The sequence below is a fragment of the Pipistrellus hanaki genome, assembly GCF_964339955.1.
Source record: "Pipistrellus hanaki genome assembly, chromosome: 17".
Taxonomy (NCBI): domain Eukaryota; kingdom Metazoa; phylum Chordata; class Mammalia; order Chiroptera; family Vespertilionidae; genus Pipistrellus; species Pipistrellus hanaki.
The window spans coordinates 24,277,564-24,284,635 of NC_140519.1; positions in this window are offsets into that span (position 1 = coordinate 24,277,564).

Below are 7,072 nucleotides of genomic sequence, written 5' to 3' on the forward strand. Positions count from 1 at the left end.
AAAATTGTGCTTCAGTTACTACCACTTGGCCAATTAGCTCTAGAAAATGTGATTGCCTCCAATGAAATGATTATTCCAAACTCTGCCCCTAGATATACATTGCCAAACAATTTGAATTTTCCAAATAAATTGGTCATGTCTGATACAGTGTGTCTCAACTTTCTTTTTTTCACTATGTAAAATTTATACAACAAATTTACCTTTTTAACCATTTTTAAGTGTACAATTCAAGAGGCATCAAATACGTTCACAATGTTGTACAATTGTCACCCCTATCCATTTGAAGAACCTGTTTATTGGTCCAAACTGTAGCCATTAATCAGTCACACTGCATCCTCCTTTCCCAGCCCCTAATAACTCCTGCTTTCTGTCTCTGAATGTATCTCCTTTTGAACTCAATTTTGCGGGATTCTCTGTTCTCTCTCACCATGTTCACAGAAGTTAGCAGTTTGAGAATGGGTATATGTGACAAACATAGCTATAATTTGGATCCTTTTTATTTATTTATTTAATATATTTTATTGATTTTGTACAGAGAAGAAGGGAGAGAGATAGAGAGTTAGAAACATCGATGAGAGAGAGTCATCCATCAGCTGTCTCTTGCACACACCCTACTGGGGATATATTTTTGTAATTTGCATGAATTTGAGTAGTATAAGTGTTTCCAGCCAGAAAAATATATTTTTTCCTAGAAAAGTTTTCATCTTCAGTTCACTCAGAGACAATGTTTAATGACTCTAGCAGTTTAAAAATTGAAGTCTTAGAAAAAAAAAATCTCTGAATAGTTATCAAGGTCCCAAGGCTACTTCTTGGAAAAGATTTCCTGGCTTACATGGACAGAGAGATTAATAAAGCCTGAAAGCACTGGACACAAAGAAAGATGTTGAGGACAGCAAATGCTAAAGCAAAAGTCAACAAAAATGTCAAGACAGTGACTTCTGGGCAGCAGGACAGAGGCTAGCACATGCCAACCACTGGTGACAGCAGCCAAGTGTGCGTGACCTTTGCTTTCCCACTCACTGTCCCTCCCACTCTGAGCACTGGCTCAGTTCCACAATGTCCACAGGAAGAGCACCATCTAGATATTTATCTGCAACAAGACCTGTTTAGATCAGATGGGGTAAACTCAGATCTGGTTGAGTGACTTTGGACAAGTAAGTTATCCTGTATATGCTGACCTGAAGAAGGCAGGATGGTGTGAAATAATGACAGTGAGGGTGACAATGAAATATTCTGCTTGTATGATCAGCCCTGGCAAAGCTCTGAACCGCAGCACCAGGTGTACCATGAGCAGTGAGCTAAGGTGGCTGAGGGTCTCTACTGAAGGTTCCACAGTATATGTGGGGTACTATTCCTGGCTGTATAGCCAGATTCTGGGAGCTTCCCATTATTATTTTTTTAAATTTCAGAGAGGGAGAGAGAGAGAGAGAAACATCAGTGATGAGAGAGAATCACTGATCAGGGGCTTCCTGCATGCCCCACAATGGGGATCAAGACTGCAACCTAGGCATGTGCCCTTGACTGGAATCGAACCCTGGACCCTTCAGGCCACAGGCCTATGCTCTATCCACTGAGCCAAAACAACTAGGACACCATTATTCTTTAATGATTTTTTTGGGGGGTTGAAACATGCTAAGGTGTGTTTATTTGCAGCTAAGAACCCTATCAAACATTTTCTTGACTATTGATAACCTGTTTTTCAGGGCATCCGTGGCCCCAACAAAGAGGCCAGCTCAGACATTAATTTCTCAGGGGTTTCCTGTCTTTCAGGTTACACCCTGAGAAGGAAGGCACCTTGGGCCAAGCACTTAAATTCAGAGAAACAGCTACCTTATCCTAAGAGGCAACCTAAACACAACTCTCTTGACATGGAGCAAGAGATAACAAGTTACAGTCACACTGAACTAGAGAACATGTATACTTTCTTCAGATGATCAGAAATACCCACTGGTGATGTTTGCAGGCACATAAGGTTGGGAGTGGGGGTACAGCCAAGTTAGGTGAGTGTTAAACAACAGGATGGCAACTCTCTGATCTGGAGAACTTGGGCAAATTCAGGTTCCAGAAGCTACTATATTGAGAACTGCTATGAGCCAGGCACTCTTCTCAGCACCAGGCATTCTCCATTTCATTTAATTTTCTCCACAGTCCCCAGAAGTAGTATCATACCCTCATTGTATAGATAAGGAAATGAAGGCATACAGAAATTAAAGTCAAAGTCATATAGCAGGTACATTTGGAACCATTATACAGAAAGGTAAGGAAGATGAGGGAGAGAGAAAAGTAACTGCTGTTCTTTTAAGCTCAAGCTAGGAATAGAAATCCTATGGAATAAAGAGCTTATAGACTGGATGGCGGGATGACCTTCCAGAACAACCTTCTGGAACGACCAGTGGGTGGGGGTTGAGGGGCGAGGCCACGGGGCCTAGAGGATCGAAGTAGCTGGGTTGCGAGGGCCTACTCTTGCACAAATTTCATGCATTGGGCCTCTAGTGTGTTTAATAAAGGTTCAAATATGGCTGCAAAGCAGACATGCCTTCACCCCTTACCTGAAAGAAAAGGAATGTGTGAGAGAAGTGGGGCTTCCTCATGAGTCAATGAGGAGAACATGTTCCCTGCAGTTTAGTTTGTTCTTCCAATTATTGAGACTACGGATTATAGCTTTGTCCACAGCTGCTCATAAACGACTGCCAAAGCCCAACCTCCTCCTCGGTGAGCAGCAGTGTTCCAGTGTGAGGCTCGCTGAGTTTTATTTCCTCCTACAGTATTGTTGGATTTGGCAGGCCTCTGATGCCCTGCAAGTTCTTGTATCCTCTCAGGCTTCAACCTGTGCACACCCACAGGCCGTGTGGAAACAGGTGGGAGGTACTGCTTCATTTGTGGCAAGTGCTTTTCTTGTTTCAAAAATTGGCTGCGTTTGAAGAGTGGTTTGCAATCAGGGTCACCTGGGAGCTTAGACATGCAAACTCTCAGGCTCTGTCCCAGAACTACTGACTCACTAGCCATAGGGTGATCTCCACTATCTGTGTTCAAACACATTTTCCAGCGGATGCTGATGTTTGCTCATATTTGAGAACATTGGAGTCAAGGTTAAATATAAATACCTAAATTGTATTTAAAAAATGTTAATGCAACAGTTTTATTGAGATATAATCCATATGCCATACCAAATCACCCATTATAAAGTATATCCTATAAGGCAGTGGTCGGCAAACTCATTAGTCAAAAGAGCCAAATATCAATAGTATAACCATTAAAATTTCTTTTGAGAGCCAAATTTTTTAAACTTAAACTTCTTCTAATGCCACTTCTTCAAAATAGACTTGCCCAGGCTATGGTATTTTATGAAAGAGACACACTCAAGGGGCCAAAGAGCCACATGTGGCTCACTAGCCGCTGTTTGCTGACCGTGGCTACAGGTGGCTTTAGTATGTCTACAGAATTATGCAACCATCACCACAATCATGTTTAAAGCACTACTTTCACCCCCAAAGAAACCTGTGCCTATTAGCAGCCCCTCCCCCCTTTTCCTTCAGCTCCCAGCCCTCTAAGTCTAGGCAATCACTAACCAATTTGGTGTCTGTAGATGTGCCTACTCTGAACATTGCATATTAATTAGATCATTCAGCATGTAGTCTTTTGTGACTAGCTTTTTTCACTTAGCATAATATTGTAAGAGTCATCCTTGTTATAGATGTATCAGTAATTCATTCTTTTTTATGGCTGAATAATATTCCATTTTATGGATATACCACATTTTGTTTAACCATTCCTTAGTTGATGCACATTTTGATTCTAATTTGGTTTTATTAAATCCGTGGTACAAGCTTCCTTCCAACTTGTGTTAAACATCTACATGCGAAAATGTTGTATTTATACACATTAGTAATTCTGAATTGTTATTTAGTGCCAAGTGTATCTGATTGCCTAGGCTTCCCCTGCCCCCAATAGAGTTGGGGTTTATAAGACTATTCTTAAAGCTACTATTACTGCCACCAAACCAGAAATAAATTGAGCATGTGGGATTTCACATGCTCAATTTATCTGTTTATGAGTTCCTCACTGCATCTATTAGCAGGGTCAGCCTCATGGGTGCTGGGAGCTGAACTCCGAGTCCTGGTTCCAGTGCTTAGGTGAACAGTGCACATGAGACTTGTCTGGGTATCATGGCTCCTGCCCCTTCCTTATGAATCAGAAGTTCCTTAGAGATTGTGGCACCAAATGTTTAATTCCAATAAAAAAAAATAACATTACCCCCAAACCCTTTTCTGTAGCATGTTAGCAAAGGGATTTAAAGCTTATGCGGGGGAGACATATATGTGCCTTCCTGGTGGAAAGGCAATTCTGAACTAAGACCTATACATTAGAGTGGGATGCTAGGTGTCAGGGACAAAGCACTCAGAGAACTTTCATTTCAACAAAGATGACCACTGTAGGAAACCTATATAAAGCCACGTGAACAGTGTGTCTCCACAGGCTGAGACTATCCAACAAAGGAGACCATGAAAATCTCTCTCCAACAGGGAAAAAAAAAATTATTTCTAAGCAAAAGATAATCAGAGGCACCTCTGAGAACTTATTGGTTATGGATGCGAAACTCAACTCATAGTTCTGTATCTTGGAGATTTATGATCTTAGAAATCATTGATGCAGAAATTGAGGATATTAAATAATCAAAATCATCATTAAAATTTTAAAAATGCTTCTAATGTTCTTTTAAATAATCAATACATTCTACTCCTAATAAAAGATGAGGAGCTAGACCATTCTCTTAAAAATGGCTTCTAAAATTTGAGTATTTTGCCCTAGCCGGTTTGGCTTAGTGGATAGAGCATCAGCCTACGGACTGAAGGGTCCCGGGTTCAATTCCGGTCAAGGGCACATGCCTGGGTTGCAGGCTGGATCCCCAGTGGGGATGTGCAGGAGGCAGCTGATCAATGATCCCCATCATTGATGTTTTAATTTCTCTCCTTTTCCCTTCCTCTCTCTGAAGTCAATAAAAATATATTTAAAATAATAATAATAAAATTTGAGTATTTTGAAATTACAGAAAGAATTTTAAATGCTTCAGCTCTTTAATAACTTCCAGGACTATTCTCTTCCCTCCCCTTTAACTCTTTTGGTAGGATCTTTTCAGGATTATTATTGCATAATTTTAAAAAAACCAATGTAAATTCAAGTTTTCCTAAGGGAGGGATGGCCCTGTGAGTGTCAGCTATGCTGATATTTCAAAGATCATATTTGATTTTTGATTTTTTGCCACTTCCAAAGGTTTGATGTCTTTTTAAAAAATATATATTTTATTGATTTTTTACAGAGAGGAAGAGAAGAGGGATAGAGAGTTAGAAACATCAATGAGAGAGAATCATCGATCAGCTACCTCTTGCACAACCCCTACCAGGGATGTGCCAGCAACCAAGGTACATGCCCTTGACTGGACTCGAACCTGGGAACCTTCCAGTCCGCAAGCTGATGCTCTATCCACTGAGCCAAACTGGTTTCGGCCAAAGGTTGATGTCTTGTTGAACAGTTAGTTTGAAGCTTGGAGCACATGGAGACCAACCACGACTCAGTGAATTCAGTGCAAGAGGCAGCACTTTGTAGTCTCTGTTTACCTTCTAGAACTTCCATCCCTTCCTCCCAGCCAGCTTGTTTGCCAGCCATTCCTGCTGCAGGGATTACGACTAGAACATCAGGCAAGAAGGACTCCCTCTTGTTGGGCAGAGAATAGAGTGGTTGCTCTCCTAAACCAGATTTCTGATTGTGGAGCAAGATCTCCACGGCTCTGGTGGGAATTCTTCCCAGATAGGTCCTGGGTCAGATCTGATTTCACAGTAGGAATGCAAGCGGCACACTTGCGAAAGTGTTTCTTTCTGTGTCCAGTGAGTTTAGTTCTCTCGCTGGATTAAGATCTTTGGTTACATCAGATCTCCGGTTGGCAGAGGACCAGACCTAATTTTTCAAAGAGAACATTGTTGTGAGAAATATTTTTTTTTAAAGTGGCTGTAACTTTGCCTAAAGCAGCTGTCGGTGGGGAAGCGATGGGGTGGCATGGGGCTGCCGTGAAATGGTATTTCTCAAGAACACTTGATTCTCTGGAGAAGTGATAAAACATTCTTCAGCGTGTCAAACAGTTGTTTTGGCCTGCAAGCCAAATACGTCTTGGAAACCTCAGCAGATGAAATATCTCAACAAAAAGGAAACACTTAAAATTGTAAGGTCTGTCAGACAACAAAATGATACAACAGCTACCAGTGAGAGCCGAATTGCCAGGGGGATAGGTCACCCTGAGCCTTGGACCCCTATAGAGCAACAGGGGTGGGGGGGTGTCCGCTAACCTAGTGGCTGTGTTCAATTGAAAGGTTCAGGAATAGTCCTTCATTGTTGAGCCCTGTCAGGGGCAGGAGTTAGGGACCTCCAGAGACCAGGGTATTTCCTATGGACTCTGGGATAGCGATGTCTATATTTCAGTACCCCCCTGTCTCTTAACTGCATGGTCTTGGGCAAGGTAATCAGTGAGAAAGTGGCATAAATACAGTACCAAATAGTGTTATTTTAAGGATGAAATTATATAAAATAAGGAAAACCACACAGCGATAAAAGTTGAGGTTAAATGATGTCATCTCTCCTCCTCCCCCTTCTCTCTCCCCCTTGGTTCTCTGTCTGCCTGTGTGGTGTGTTGTCTTCATTCTTTTCTTCTATGGACCGTCTTTCTCCACAAGATGGGTATATGGTTCTCAGCAAGCCCAGATCCACGTTCCCCCAGCAGAGTCCACCAGCATGGAAAAGGTTCCCATACTAACTCCACAGAAACATCCTGGAAAGGGACAGGACAGGGCCTGATAAAGAAGGAAGGCTAGACAGAGGAAATGGAGCTACTAAAACCCAGACAACAAGGATTTATCTGTGAGAATGAGGTGAGCCCCTAGTCAAGGGCAGCAGACAACCATCCCCTCATCAGGCTTCTCAGGTGTTCTATCCTGATGGAAGGCCCGGGTCTCAGCATCTCAGTTCTGCACCCATAGAGTTCCTTCTTTGTTCCTACGACCATACAGGACACTTTCTTGGCACC